This window comes from Lycorma delicatula, chromosome 12 (genome assembly GCF_047948215.1).
Source record: "Lycorma delicatula isolate Av1 chromosome 12, ASM4794821v1, whole genome shotgun sequence".
In the NCBI taxonomy this organism is placed as follows: domain Eukaryota; kingdom Metazoa; phylum Arthropoda; class Insecta; order Hemiptera; family Fulgoridae; genus Lycorma; species Lycorma delicatula.
In genome coordinates this window covers 38649216-38666636 of record NC_134466.1, presented here as the reverse complement: position 1 = coordinate 38666636, position 17421 = coordinate 38649216, and the positions used below count along the sequence as shown (strand labels likewise).

Genomic DNA, 17421 nt, shown 5'->3' with positions numbered 1-17421 from the left:
TTCAGTCGATTGCAATCAAACAGGGAGGTGCATAACTAGATGTTACCAAAATTCTAAATCCAAAATTTCAACATCCAACAGCTAATTGGCTAACGGTTTTGAGTTATGCAAGAAGATACATTCGTAGATACGTACAGACATCACGCCGAAACTAGTGAAAATGGATTCAGGAATGGTCAAAAGGGATATATTCATTAAAATCTGAAAACCGAAATTATCCGCGCGATCACAATACTTCCTTAACTTTGTACAAGAAAGTATACAACGCATACCCAATTTTTTACATTTACCAAACTTTTCTTCTTCCAGCGTAGTTCAAGATCTTAAAAGCCAGGAAAGACCAAATTCTGTTTAACATGTACTCTTATGTATGTGTTACTTAATTTTGCGTATTTGAGGGATGACTAGAAGTTTTATCAGTGGATTTTGTTTCTCTTTTGTTGCGATTTGGTGTGACATTCGGAGGAAGCTGTAATGTATTTATTTTACAGAAAAAAAAAACATTAAGTATTATCATTGAAACAAAAAATTTGATTATGATAATAAGTTAAAATAGATTGTATCTTATAATTTTTGTCTTCTGATAATTTTTGAGAAAAAATTGCACTTTTGAATAATAATAATAATAATAATAATAATAATAATAAGAATTATTATTATTATTTTTCAAAAGCCAAATAGAAAACAGAAATTTTTAATATAAATTTTGTGAAATGATTTATAACTCTAGAGCTATGATGCCAGGAAATTAAAAATTTAATGGATTAATTAACGTACATTAATTATAATATTAATATAATATTTCATGTTTTAATCATTTTAATGTTCAGACACTCCGAAAGTACTTTCCAAAACACAGGCCAACATACAAACACACACCCTTCAGGAATTTTCCTTGTGTTTTTTCAAGTATCACTATTTTTCCACAATAATAAGATTAAATAAACAATACCAGGAAAAATGAAAAACTTTTTGTCAGCTTATATTAACTAAAAGTGAAAAGAGTAATTTTTTTAATTTTAAAAAGTTTATGAGTTAACAAAGCTGAAAATGAAGAAATTGGAACAAAAATTAAAGTAAAAAATTCCAAGGAAAATCCTTAAGGTAAATAGCCAGAGTTGTTTATTTATTTATTTAATTATTACAACTAAATTTTATTAATTTTTCCTATTCTGCTATAATTTTATATTATTATCAATACCTCGCCATTCCTGGTGAAGTGATAGCGTTGTTTTCTAACACGCGTGGATCTGAATTCATATTCTAACCAAGAACGCTAGCTTCTTGACAAGGCAAAGAACGAATTATTAACCTTTTCATGAAAAGTAATTATTTGTTTTTTTTTTAGATAGACAGCATGGCATCAAAATTTGCAGAAGCCGGTTTTTGTGGTTTTGCTTTTTATATATTATACGTATTGGATGTTAGAGGTGAACGGGTAATTACTGAGGTATAGAAAATTAAAAATAATCGTTTTATATGTATAAGTTTAGTTTAAATCAGATTTCTCTGGCAAAAACATATTACAACCCCTCATAAAAATATGTTAATACAGCCAAAACGATTATCAAAGAAAACGATGACAGACAAAAACTGAGATTTAATTTTTTTGTACAAAATCTCGCCCATATATAGAAACAAAGTGATAGACTGATGTAATGGAATTGCGTAAATATAAAAAGTGAAAGTTGAGTCCAGAAAGGTCCTAAAAGTAAATATTTAAAAAGTAAAAATTTGTTACCCCACTCTTTGGAAGAATTGAGTAAGATAAAACACAATCAGAAAATATTTCAGCTACTCAGCAGGCATTAAATTTTATGAAAAACATTAATTACATACTCTTTAATCAAAATTAAAGTAATAATGTTAAAAAAAGACAATGGAGTCGTTTATCCCATGGAGGAATTTCATTTTCGTAGGATAATTCTTTATTGAACGTATGTATGATACTATTTAAACCTTACGAGTGTAACTCACTCAAATTCAGAGAACCTTAATTAAATTAATTTCATAAATTACCGTACATAAAATTTTTATATAGTGTTTCCTTACTTTTAACACGTTTCCGAACTGTTCTTCATCTTCCGACAATCATTCACAGGAGATCGCAACACGTCAAGATGAAATGAAAAATGAACACACACCTATACACACAAAGTCATAACACCTAAAACCACGTACAAACGCATCGAGTACGTGGTTTTACGCGTTGTTGATTGTATTTTAACTTGTTATTTGATATGATAACGACCTCCAGTGAGTGATTTTCTAAATAAGGAGCCAAATTCCGAAACTCGGTACAAATGTAGGTATGTACCATTTTGAAAGTGAATATAGAGGTTCATAAATTTATTAAATTAATTGATCGAAGAAGAATCTCGTTCTTTGACCGATCTTAAATCATTGCATGACCTAATGGCAATATAACATAGCAGCATGAGCTGGTACTGCAACTTGCTAACGTATTAACAACTTGGAGAGTTTTTCTTCATTTTTCATTTTTCTGTCTTGCCTTTGTAAATTTTGTGCAACATTAATTTTAAGTTGGCTCTTAATTCGTTTGGAACGCTTTAATCAAATTACAAGCATCAATAATTAAATTAATTTAATCCTACTACTCTATAACTACCCGATTAAATTTTTTGGTTAACTTTAAGAGACATAACTTCAACCACTTTTCATTTCTTAATTAAGTAAATGGCACAATCTCCTCGGCCATAAAAAATTCAATTTCTTCTCGTAACTAAATAAAAAACCTCTTAAACAATTTCCACAATTCGACCATCTAACATAGGTAAAATAGACGATGTAAATAAGGTATGTCTTACTGAAGAGCGTGTGAATTAATATAGTTCATGTTTTTACAACTTGCACAATTGGGCTCAAAGATAATACGTGAGCGCATACATTTGTTTAATGCTTCTAGTAAATATCTGATTTTTTAATTTTATGAAGCACGTCCTGTTGGTATAAATATATAAATTACTTATATAATAGTTTCTACTTACATACAATCCTTAATAGTAATATTCGAGAGCTTTTGGATTATTAATCCATCCTCAAGAACAACGATGTGTTGTACATTATAAAATTATTTACTTTACATATCGCTATTGTTATATTTAATTTTTTATAAAAATTCAATTTAGTATAATTAATGATATGTGAAGTAAATAATTATAATGTATAACACATCATTGTCCCTGAGGATGAATTAATAATCTGAGAGCGCCCGAAAAATACTATTAAAGATTATTAGTAAGTGGAAAGTATAATATAAACAATCCCTGGTTTTGTTAAGTTTTGCTCGTTGTCATCCTGAACCGCATAGGAAAAAACCCCTTCCTATGACGATCCAGATCTTCATACCACCCCATTCGTTCCTAGTCCTGATGTTCTTTACAGAGGTCGTATTTTAGACACTCTAAACCTGATAATATATCACCGGCATCAGTTTGACTTCTGCCACCATTGCCAATGCTTCGGCCAACATTCCATCACTGTTTTTAACGAACTTTCTATCACCTTCGTACGGCTTCTTCCGTACGAAAATAGAAAAATACTATTTTCGCACAAAGAAACAAAAGTATTAATCGCAATAATGGTAATCCAATTCACTACAATTTCTTTTGATTTAGTTGAAAATCAAGAAAAAAATTCACATATTGAACTGCTCTTTGACAATCAAATTTACAGCCCTTGGTTATAGCCGGCGCTCCTTCTGTATATTTTGTCTTTGTATATTTTTACAATATACAAATACATATACTTTGTATATTTTTTCTCTCTTTTCAAAAGAAAAATAATAATTAAAAAAATTATTTATTATAATAACAACAATTATATTTAAACGAAAACAATTTTATTTTAATTTTAATTTAATTCTTTTTACAGTGGGAGAACTTAAGAAATACATTGTACGAATGCAGTTGGATAAGTAAAACTGATTGGTTTAAAAAAGCGCTACTAATTATAATGACACGCAATAACAAACCGATTGAAATAAAACCTTTCGGTTTAATGGTTCTAAATTTAAGAAATTTCGCTGCGGTAAGATTTTTATTTATAAAATAACTTATTATTCCGATACATACATAAGAAACATTTTATACATCAGCTTAGGAATGGGGAAACATACTATTCTAAGGATAAAAAACCCTTTTTGGCATGGATAGATCAAGAAAAATCATCGTAGAAATCCTCGATTACAGCATTGCAAGACAAACAATTATTTATTTAAAATATAAAATATGACTAAAATAAAATCCCAAAATTTAAAAAGCGTCAATGAACATTTTTTTTCTCTGTGAGGTGTAAAAATGGAATCTGTGAAGCGTATGAAAAACGTCATGCCTGACCAGGATTGGAACCTTCGACTTGATATTGAAAAGCCGAGACGCTATCACTCCGCCATGAAAAACGGCAATTTTTAAACATAAATATGCTCATGTTTAATAGGATGCGAAAAATTAAGGATTTCTTTCAATTGGTATTATTTAAATGTCCTATGGCAGAGTAATATATTTTTCATAAAGAAAAATCGTTTAATTGAATTTAAATAAATCGGTGGAAACACTTTTTTAAATCCATCGTTCATAAAATATCAAGTATTTTGTTTACACATGTTTTGGTAAAGTCGGAAATTATTATATTTAAAAAAAGTAACTATTTTTTTTTTTGGCAAAATTGTGAATTCAGAAATATAGATCTATGTACGGTTTTGTTCTCGTACAAATGATGATTAAGTCACTGGTATTGAATTCACTGGAAAACTGGTATTGAATGTGTTACAAAACGAAGGGAATCCATTTTCTTATAGTCATGATTCCTTCTACATTTACATTTATGGACTCCCTTTTTTCTAAACTGAAGACGCTGATAATCAGCAATTCAAAAATAAATTCACGGACTAACAGCCACAGTTAATCTAATCCAACGACATTGCGAAAATATGTGTTTTTCGTATTTTCCCGTTCTTTTATTAAATTATTCCATTAAACCACTTAAATTTTCTAAAAACATTGAAACTAATTTTAATTAAAATAAATAAATAATTTTTTTACAATTTAATTTACTTTTTAACGGTTTATTGAACATCACGTACATAAGGTTTTATTCTATTCTTTTAAAATTACAGGTAAATGTATTAATATTGATCTCCCATCTCCACGGTAGCATCTCGGCTTTTCTTCCGGAGGCCCCGATATCGAATCCAGGTCAGCCATTGATTTTTCATACGCTACAATTTCTCCGTTTCCATATTCACACGCAATTAATTTCGAATTTATGTTGTGAATTAATCATCACAAAAAAAAATAGCTTTTTAAACTTCAATCAAGAGAGTTTCTATTTTGAAAGGAAATATCGATCCAAGTACAATATGAAACAAAATATTAATCAACTGTAAATCAGCTTATAATTAAAATAAAAAATAACTATTATGAAAACAAAGACCTTTGTAGTAAGGAAGAAAAAGGAAGTTAAAATATTTCAGTTAATTTATTTTAGCAATACACTTAAATTTTGTAGCGTTTTCATCACACTTTAAGGAAGAACTTTCAAAAATAAATATTTTAATTGTTTTCAAATAAAATATTTCTGGGCCGTTCTACACGCTCAATATAACAGTACAGTAGATTTCTCTATAACAATAAGATACAACAGTAAATTCTATTACTCTTGCAAATAAAAAAAAACCTACGGAAATGGTTGCGCGGGGATATATGAATGAATGCAAGTATTAATCGTACAGTAGAGTGGAAAGTAAGGGTACTAATCAAAGCCTGTTCTTTAAATCAATTCCCATCCTCCGCATCAACAAAGCTTTTTAAACGTTAACGAGTAATACATTATAAAAAAATAATAAATCGATAGATATAAACAGTAAAGATTATGAAAACCAACATCGTGATAGATAATTCTCAATTCATTGGAAATTATTAACATTTTAATTAAAATGTAAATTACATAGAATTTTAATTAAATATGGTGACCTTTAAAACACTTTTTAATTAGTTACAAAATTGGAAAAATGTAATGTAATAAATGCTCCTACGTAGAAACGATCTAATTTTTCCCACTATAAGGCCATCAGACTCTTAAGTAACCGTAAAGAGAGGGGATAACCAAAAAATATTCAAAATAAATTTTAAACGGTATGGTTATGAAATATCAGTATTTAAAACCGATTAAAATAAAGAAATTTTATCAGAAAAAACTTTCAGTTACGACAGTCCTTAGTTAATTTTCAAAAATGGCCTAAAGTACCTATTAACTAACATACTCGACAGGGAATGCTTCAATTTTTGGATAATATGGGCACTTGAGAAATTAGTTATGAAAAAAATTAAATGACCGCCATTTTGGTTTGTGTTGTCATATCTCAACAGTTGAGAGTTAAAATGTTTCCCTTTAAAGTGATATATAACAATCTCCTTTCAATTTAATATTATTCATTTTTCCCTCACAGTGTACTTGGGGTGTAGTGATTTCATACCGAAACAGAACGATCGTTCCTAGTTAGTAGTATTTATTAAATTCCATTTATTTTATGTTTTGAATTGATATTTAAGAGTTCAAGAATTTTATTTGATATATAAATATATTTGTTTATTATAAACAGATATTTAAATTAAAATTTTGTCTTTTTTTTGTTTCAGTCAGTGAATTGTATTTATACATATTACAATATAATAAATAAATTTGAAAATAAATAATAAAAAAAATGTATTTTTATTTAATGATCCACGTTTTTAGTGATACACGTTTTTCAAATTGTCAATAGTAATGTCACACAGTAGAATTGCATGATTTTGGTCACGTGATTTGAACCATCTTGGATTTCCCGCACTCTTTTCTTGCTGTGCCAACCCATCTTAGATTTTCCCCCAATCATTCACCCTTGACCAATCAGAGTCAAATGCCCCTCTTCACTGGGTTCTACCACCACTTCTTCTTTGGTCCCCCCATCAACTGCAGTCATTTTTGATCTACCATTGATGTTAGCCAACTTGGATTTCCCTGTGGGAAAGTCCCTCTTCTCTCGCAGAGTTGCCAACTGGATTTCGTTTTCTGTTTTCGCACTTCAAGTAATATTATTCGAATATTTTAAATGTTGGTAGTATTGGGGAATCGTTAACTTTCGCTGTCACAGATTGCAGTGGCGATCACAGATATGCAGAAGAATTCATTAAATGTTGTTTTTTAATTGTTGAGAAAAGTAATTTGTTCAAGTGCGTGTGTTAATAAAATATAGACGTACCTAGAGGATAATCCTGGTTTTCATGGCCATTGCACTAGGAGGTCCTTCTGCATCAGGACGTGATTTTTGCGTGTATGTGCGTGTGCGTACGTTAATGGAGCAGCATAGTTGTATACGGTTCGAGTTTTAGCACGCGACAGAACAGTTGATCAACAAGTTAAATTAAGTAATTCAATATTAAAAAATAATATTAATTAAATAGAAGGAAAGAAATAACTAAAAATACATAGATATGTAATTTTTGTGTGTTTGTATGAAAAATAAAACAATATTCTTAGTTAGAATTAAATAAAAGAATTCAGTACAGAACAAACAAATTTTAAATAAATATTTTAATTAATTTAAGTGTATAGAGGTATTATGACTAGTTTAACTAGTCATGCATCAACAATCTTAACTAGAATTCTATACAGAAGAATCGAGAGGAGAGTGGAGGAAGTGTTAGGAGAAGACCAATTTGGTTTCGGGAAAAGTATAGGGACAAGGGAAGCAATTTTAGGCCTCAGATTAATAGCAGAAGGAAGATTAAAGAAAAACAAACCAACATACTTGGCGTTTATAGACCTAGAAAAGGCATTCGATAACGTAGACTGGAATAAAATGTTCAGCATTTTAAAAAAAATTAGGGTTCAAATACAGAGATAGAAGACCAATTGCTAACATGTACAGGAACCAAACAGCAACAGTAACAATTGAAGAACATAAGAAAGAAGCCGTAATAAGAAAGGGAGTCCGACAAGGATGTTCCTTATCTCCGTTACTTTTTAATCTTTACATGGAACTAGCAGTTAATGATGTTAAAGAACAATTTAGATTCGAAGTAACAGTACAAGGTGAAAAGATAAAGATGCTACGATTTGCTGATGATATAGTAATTCTAGCCGAGAGTAAAAAGGATTTAGAAGAAACAATGAACGGCATAGATGAAGTCCTACGCAAGAACCATCGCATGAAAATAAACAAGAACAAAACAAAAGTAATGAAATGTAGTAGAAATAACAAAGATGGACCACTGAATGTGAAAATAGGAGGAGAAAAGATTATGGAGGTAGAAGAATTTTGTTGTTTGAGAAGTAGAATTACTAAAGATGGACGAAGCAGGAGCGGTATAAAATGCTGAATAGCACAAGCTAAACGAGCCTTCAGTAAGAAATATAATTTGTTGACATCAAAAATTAATTTAAATGTCAGGAAGATTTTGAAAGTATATGTTTGGAGTGTCGCTTTATGTGGAAGTGAAACTTGGACAATCGGAATATCTGAGAAGAAAAGATTAGAAGCTTTTGAAATGTAGTGCTATATGAGAATGTTAAAAATCAGATGGGTGGATAAAGTGACAAACGAAGAGGCAAATAGATGAAGAAAGAAGCATTTGAAAAAATATAGTTAAAAGAAGAAGACTTATAGGCCATATACTAAGGCATCCTGGAATAGTCTCTTTAATATTGTAAGGACAGGTAGAAGGGAAAAATTGTGTAGGCAGGCCACGTTTGGAATATGTAAAACAAATTGTTAGGTATGTAGGATGGGTATGTAGAGGGTATACTAAGATGAAACGACTAGCACTAGATAGGGAATCTTGGAGAGCTGCATCAAACCAGTCAAATGACTGAAGACAAAAAAAAAAAGAAGGGAAGACTGAAGAACAGCTGATTAACACGACCTAACTTGCATTAAGTGGTTACGAAATTTATTCTAAATAAATCGCGCGTAATTTTTTTCGACTTCAATAACACGTTAAATTAAGAAATTTAATTTTTTTAAAGTAATAGAACAAGAACATTTTTCTCGCACAAATTATACATGCTTTAGTTAGAATTAAAAAATAAATAAATAAGAATTTCTCTTACAATGACGTTAATAACCATCTTTGTAATGCTTTTGTCTTTTGTCTTATCACTAGTGCGCGGTAAGTTTACTTACCTAGTTACATTACGGATAGGGGATGGAAATTTTGAGATATTAAAGTACAGTAGCTTTTTCTTATGAAAATGTTTGGTGGGTCAAAACTTCGTTTTAATTAAGTAAAACTAAGTAATTTGTGCCCTGCTGATTTTACTTCGCTTTTTCAACAACACGTTATTTAAATAATTTAATTTAAAAAAAAAAATCATCCAGCAATGACTACTATCGAACGGCCGTCGAGAATAGTTATGCATAATACTAAAGTATATTACTGGTATACATTTGTGAGAATTATTAAATTAAATTAAATAATAAATATTATATTATAAAATCAATTTTAAATAAATACACTAATTAATTTAAGTGTGCCTTAAGTGCGTGTATAAACAAAATATTACAATAGTAATATTAGTACCAACCACCACACTCTCACGATTTATATACGGAATATATTCTTTAGTTAGAATTATTAAATAAAATAATAATAACTATTATAATAATTTCTATGATGATTTCCTAAACTTACTTCATGCTGCAGCCAGATTGTAAATTATCATCCATCTATAGTCTTTTCGAGTTCAAAAGTAAAACATTAAAAAATAATATTAATAATGAAATGTTTTTAGGCCTATGACTCAAAACTTAATTAAAGCTCTATTAGAAGATCTTATTACTCATTAAATTACCGACTTGAATTGCTGGGTGCGGTACACTATCTCCTCTCCATTACTAGCAGTTCCAGCACTTGGTATAATTCAACGCATCTACGCGTTTACGCTTTTTAAACTTTAAAGTGAAATATAATTTGTAATTTTTTAACAAAGAATAACAATAACAATTTCTTTCTTTATTAAATAGTAACAACGGCTTACTCTCTCTTACAGATACTGGATGAATTATAAGTGAATTTTTTTATGAAGTGTTAAATGTCATGACTGACCGTGATTTGAACTCGGAATCTCCGATGGAAAGCCGAGACGCTACCAATAATAATAATAATATATATATATTTGTTATACGATAAAATTTCTTTTTTTTTTTACAGTAGGAGGATTTAACAAATGCTTTGTACGGATGCAGCTGGATAATTAAACCTGATTAGTTTAAAAGTGCTACTAATTATAACGACATGCAATAATAAACCATTTGAAATAAAACCATTTTGTTTAATTGTTGTAAATTTAAAAATTTCTCGTCGGTAACACATTAATTCTATTATTTTTATAATTTACATCGAGTGTTCATAAAGTATGCAACCGAATAAAAAAAAAAAAACTGTTTGTATATTTGTAACAGTAGTTCAATTGATCTTAATAGAAAACTAAACAGACCATATTTTACGTTTATTTCTTTTATATGTCACAATAAATGTTCAGGATATCCAGTTTGATCAACACGTTTTTTTTCATTTTTGCTACAAATTTCGTTAGAAATGTTTAACAGGTTTTGTTTTCGATATTTTATCTTTCAAAATATCATTCGAAGTGTGCGGGTTATTCTTTTCAAAAAATATCTTTTTAATGTGACCCCATAAATAATAATCTGGTGGTGAAAGATTCATGAATAGTCTACGTGTGGTTAGACGAAAAACGAAAACTATTTCGTTGATCGTTTATTAAACTATCCCCTTAATTTTTTTTATTTTTATTTAATTGATTCATAATATAAAAATACAGTATTTTTCTGCCAAGTTTTATTTGTTCACCGGACTAGTCTAGCGGTTAACTCGTCATCGTAAAACAACAGATTTTCGAAGTCGAATGTTTGAGGTTTGAATTCTAGTAAAAGCACTTTTATACTGATTTGAATACTAGACAGTGGATACCGGTGTACTTTGGTGATCGGGGTTCAATTAACCACACGCCTCAGGAACGGTTGGTCTCTGTCTGTACAACACCAAACCTCATTTACGTATCATCCATTGAGCCGCAAGAAAGTTACTTATGGTTCAATAGTTTTTTTTTTACATGTGTATATATATATATGTGTGTGTATATACACTATGGATTTAGTCGTTTATATATCATAGCTGTAGTAAACACTTTTGTTCACTTAGTTAATTACATTATTTTCGTTATTTATTTTATGCATTTTTTTACAACACAGAAAAAAAAACTTTTTTAATTATAAATTAAGCATTTTTATTTCATAACAATTTATACAGAGCTAATCAAATTCTTGGAAACTCATCGCTAATTTTAAAACCGTTACAGATAGAATACTGTAACATTCATAATACGGTGTACGTCAACTACTTTACTTTTTGATGTGAAGCAAAATTTCAACCTCTTGACTCAGGGGTTGTAACTCGCATCGTCGCTGCTAGTACCGCCACACCCGCGCGAATTAAATACGGTATCCGCGTGCGACTTAATTAGAAACATTGAATTAAATAAACAAAAAAATATTACATTTTAATAAAATGATAAATATTTTAGATTAAATTTTGTGTGTGTGTGTGTGTGTGTGTGTGTGTGTGTGTGTGTGTGTGTGTGTGTGTGTGTATGTGTGGTGTCGTGCGTAAGAAACAACACACAGTTGTAGGACTTTCCCGGATCGCGGTTTTAGCCGCGTGTCAGGAAAGATAGTTTTTTTTTTACTATATTGTTTTTTTTTAAATTTAATTTACAGAACATAAACTCCCGGAAACAGAACATATAAAACGGGCTTACTTCGAATACAAGTCAAGATATTATGTATCAGTTTGCAAACAGAAAGGAATAGTCGATGTACCAACTACAATTGATACAAATAGTCCAGTATTTTCAACAGCAGACAGGATATGAAAATTACCCAAAATTACATTACAAATTTATAAAACGAAATTCTTTGAAGATCTGGAAACGCTTTGTTTTCCAGTTACGGCTGGATCATTTACAATAAAGTTAAACGATTTTTATTTATCAGAAGTAATCAAATTATTTTTTTAAATCATGCTACCTAAAAATAAATATATATATATTTTTTTTTAATTGCCAATCCGTTCAACGTATATGAAATTAAATAATTTTTATTACGTCTGAATTTTTTTATTTATTTTGTGGTTACTCAATATATTTACTATTGTCATGTGCTTATTTTAATATTATTTTAGGTATTTGTGCTTTTGTGCAGTATTTTGTGATTTTTTTTGTGTTTTACTCACGGTTCTCCTTGATCCACCCAGGATACCTCTTCTTTTTCAGGATATCAATCCAGTATTCCTGATGTGATATATTAAATGTATACTAAATGATTTATTTAATTTACTCAGATACAGAAATCGGCAGGTAAAATTAGTTTCAAAATTTTATACTTACAATGTTTTTTATTATTTTTTCCTTAATTCTGACTTGAATGATCGATTTACAATGTTGATATATTTTATCATCATTCCGTTTAAAAATTACACGAATGTAATATAATAAACACCACAGTATAATTTCTATAATTTTGTTTACAATCAAATAGGTAGGGAAATATAATCATAGTTTCGTAACTCTAAACATTTTTTCTTAGCCTCCGGAATCACCTAAGGTATTACTTCAGAGGATGAAATGTAGTCTTGTACAGTCTTAGATCGACCATTCCTCAGATGTTTGGTTAATTGAAACCCAACCACCAAAAAACACCGTATCCACATTTAGTATCCAAATCGCCTTTACTAGGATTTGAAACTTAGAAATTTCGACTTCAAAATCAGCTGATTTGCGGTGACCCGTTTACCACTAGACCAACCCGGTGGTTTACATATATAAGTGCCTAGTTTAAAAAACAAATTAACCACACGTCTCAGGAATGATCGACCTGAGTTTATACAAGATTACATTTGATTTACATTCGTGTATATAATCCTCATTTATCCTTTGAAGTAATACCTTACGGTGGTTCAGGATACTAAACAGAAAAAAAAGAAAGTTACAAAAATAACGTTTCATTCAATATTGCGGATCCAAAATGGCGGAGAAAGATTTCAAAAACATCATAAAAGTAGTAGTTTTGTAACTGTGTAGATTCGCACTTTATATATGTATATATAGAATTTCCCCTAGAGGTATTCTTGAAACTTAATCAATTGATTCTGGACATGAAAATAAAAAAAAAATTCATTTCTACAAATTACCTATGTTATCGTTCATTTTCTCCCTATCCGTCATTTTCTTTTTTTTTCAATAAAAAATCTGCATATTTTATCGCATTGAAATATTTTAATTGTAATTTGATTTACATGTATCTGATATCTATGAAATAATAAGTTTAAAAGTTTTACCTTTCTTGGAAGCCATTTAAATTTTTTAATCATTAAAGGGTTTATGAATATTAATTTTGTATAATTACGTCTTGTTAGGTGAAATGGTAAGTAAATAAAATGATATCTCTTCAGATTGTTTGATATCAACTAAGATTGTAAAATAGATTAAAAATTTTGTACATGTTCTGTTATTACTAATAATAGAAATTATTATTAATTATGTTTTTTAATTCAGCTTTTAAAGGACCATACATAAGATTAAAAAACAGAAATTGTTTATGTAGTTTTGAACTAAAACCAGATTTTAATTTCACGAACGAAATATCGTATTTACTCTTTGGGTCACCTAGTGGGTTTTCCGTAAATCTAATATTATTATACTGAGTCAACATCTTAAAATTTAACTCCTGCAGAGTAAACACTGTTGCGACGTTAACATTTTATGAATAAGTGAAAAAATGTAAAACAAAAATTACAAGTAAAAATATGAACGTAAATAAAATTTTCTTTATCCCCTTTATAAAAGGTTTACGTATTTATCATATTTTTACTAAAGATTTTTGAAGTGACGCAGCCATGCTCGATTATCGTACTGTGAGTCACGTGACGCAAAATGATATCAATGCATTTATTTTCTGTTTAGCTTCCGGAACCACCGTAAGGTATTACTTCAGAGAATAGTATGAATGTAAATGAAGTGCAGTCTTCTACACTTTCAGGTCGATCATTCCTGAAATGTGCGGGTAATTGAAACCCGACCGCCAAAGAACACCGGTATCCACGACGTAGTATTAAATTCCTTTTCTGCCTTTACCAGGATTTGAACCTTAGAACTCTTGACTTCGAAATCAGCTGATTTGCGATGACGAGTTCACCACTAGACTAATCCGGTGGGTTTGTTGTCAATGCCTTCGATTTGTTGTTGAATGTTCGCTTTTAGTTCATCGATATTGATTTTACTCTATCTTTCAAATAGACAAATCTGGGAAAGCAGAGGCCACACCCTCTTCTGACGGTTCTTTCTTCTGTAAAAGAATGCTTGATAAAGAGAATCATTTATTGCATAACACGTTGTTTGTCTTAGAAGAATACTTATTCTTTTACAAAATCTATTAAATAAGCATAAATTTTTCGAAAATTCTACGGTAAATTTCTGTAATGACAGGCCGGTTAAAAAATATCGATCTTCGATCTCCGTTATACAATTATCAGAAATAGCGAACTTTACACTGATTTCTCATCCTAATGTAGACGCCCAAACATCCGATAAGATTTTCAGTCAACAGATACCTAGTATAATGAGAATTACCATGCCCTGGTAAATAAAACCGTACCTTGCCCGATATGAAAATGATACAGCATCGTGTTTTTATCTGTCTATCGACAAAGTTTTTGATATGCTGGTCACAATAATTAAGACTTTTACACAATACGGATTCATTTTCAAATCGTGAAGATTCTTACAAGAATTGTATTTCACCACTATTTACTTCCTTGTACGAAGTAAAGGAAGTATTGTGATCACAAAAAATCTCGGTTTTTAGATTTCAACAGAAATATCCATTTTTGCTATCCCTGAATCCTTTTTTACTAGTTTCGGCGTGACATCTGTACGTACGTACGTATGTATCTCGCATAACTCAAAAACGATTATTCGTAGGATGTTGAAATTTTGGGTTTAGAACTGTTTAAACATTTAGTTGTCCACCTCCACTTTTGATTACAATTGACTGAATCAAAAGTGTCCAAAAAAACCCCAAATCCCCCAAAAATTAGATTTTGGACTTTTGCTTAACTGCAGTAATAAGCCCTCATTGAGAGCGTTTCGACGATTTACCATAAGTGGTACTTATTTTCATTGGTTCCAAAGTTATAGCCAAATAAAATTTTAATTAATGAAATATTTCGAAGGCACATCGGTTCGAATCAGACTCTTTCTTTTAACGTTGTTTTTTTAATTTAATATATTCATTTGTTAATAATTATTAACTCTGTAAAAAAATACGATAAATAATAATTCAATAATAACAATTTTAAAAAAATATCAGAAGTTATTAATGAAATAAAATTTTATGTGCTTGTAAAAATATGTAATAATTTAATAGGCATACAAGAAATTCATATGGTGCCCACATGAAATTTTTTATGAAAACTTACATATAGATTTTTTCGGTCCGGCAGAAATTCTTTGAATATCAGCAATGATAGTCCAAACGGATGATTTCTGCCTATTTCGTTTTGCTTTGAAACCGACTCCGTTGTACGCCATTTTTGCTTTTCTGATCTCTTAGCTTTCTAGAGCTATGCTGCAAGAAGGAACGTATGGTAATTATTCAAAAAATTAGTTTTTTTAGTTTCTCGACGCTTCATAACCCAGGAACCTCAAAAAACAAAAATGGGGGTAATATTCGTACCTACGTATGTGTATATCTGTTGACGTGTTTGAAGCTTAATTGCTTTTGACTGGATCAACTGATTTTGATGAAGTTTTGTATATTTTTTTTCCTGTATACTGGGCAATTTGTTGGTAAAACTTTCGAGTTAATATCTCCAGGGAGTGGGCTAGATAGCTTTACGGGGTTAATTTACTCAAAAATTTTCAAACGTAATCCAATTTTATTACGATCAGTATATGCAAACAAGCTTTTTTTATTATTTAAAAAAAAAAATTGCCTCAAAATTCCCCCTTAAAAAAACTGAAAGATTTCAATAACGAATAGTTTACGTGATTTCAAAATTGAAGAAAGTTTTCAGTTTTCAAGTGAAGATTAAGCAGACATAATTTTTCTTTACGGGTAGTTTAATTAAATTGCTCTACTTATATATTGGTTATTACCGACAAAGATTCAGTAATACGAGAATTCGAAATACGACAACGTTTGCTTCAGTATTTTAGTGTTGACGCATCCTGTAAAATTGTGTTTTGCATCATTAATTTGTTTGTGTTTTACACAGTTATAAATGAAGCTATGGGATCTGTTTTATTAAATATTTCATGTAAAAATCATAAGATTTACTCCTTTAATTTGAGTTGCAATTTCTTTATTTTCCGCTTGGAGCAGAAATCAGGATTGAATTATCGGAAAGCTGCAGCCTGAATAGAAGAAAGTTTTGGTTATATGGTTAGTCTCATCATTATATGAACTTTTTCCTTTATTTCATTTGTGGAAATGAAATATTTCTTCTTCTTCTTCTTGTTAGAAGCTCTATAGAAATTTTGATAATATTTTAATAAAACGGGTTCGCTTTTTGCCTTAAAATAATGGAATGCATATCCAAATAAAATTGTTGTTGTTAACATATAATTATTATTATCTTTTCTGCTAAGATCACTATAGTTTCTATGTATGGTATCGCTTTCTTTTCTTAGCTTCATCTTTTTATCACTTGCTGACGCGTTTTGGAACCAATCCGTTATCAAAATATATTATACTAAAATAATACAATACTAGAATATAACACAATAAGTCTTGACAACAGAGTGGTTCCGAAACGGGTCAACAAGTGATAAAAAAAGTGAAGCTAAGAAAGGATTCCAAATTAACCTAATTTAAAAATAATAAAGTTTATTCTAGGTTATGTTTAGTAGATCTATTTTATTTTTTTTGTTGAGTAAATCGTGAACCTAGTAGTATAAAGAGGATTTTTTTCAAAAAGGTTTCAAAAAAGTATTTCAATTTTTTTTCTTAAGATATACGAATGTTTATGAGATTTTTTTATTAGGTTAACTTAAAATCAATTTTATGCTGAGAGAAATAAAATGTCTACCAATAATAAAAAGTAAATATAGAAATCAATAGCATTATAACACGTAAACAACTCTATCTAAACAACTCATATCCACTAGAATAATACACTGAATAAAAAAAAATTCAATAGCAAACATTATTGTAATAAAATTAAATAAAAGCATAGTAATTGATTTTTAACTAATCCAAGATCGACTACAATTTAAGTGGTGTAAGGTTTGATTGCTTTTAAAAAACGTAAAGGTATAAAATTTGCGAAGGAAATTTACTTTTTT

The 17421-nt window shown here is 29.6% G+C and overlaps 1 long non-coding RNA gene across 1 annotated transcript in view; it reads right to left on the bottom strand.

Annotated features, from left to right (window-relative positions):
- LOC142332915 (uncharacterized) overlaps positions 1 to 9753 on the bottom strand; it is an 87323-nt gene extending 77570 nt beyond the window's left edge. The window contains exon 1 of the long non-coding RNA XR_012758436.1: positions 9693 to 9753. This is a non-coding gene — a long non-coding RNA (uncharacterized LOC142332915). The remainder of the gene's footprint in view (positions 1 to 9692) is intronic.
- Between the last annotated feature and the right edge of the window lie 7668 nt (positions 9754 to 17421).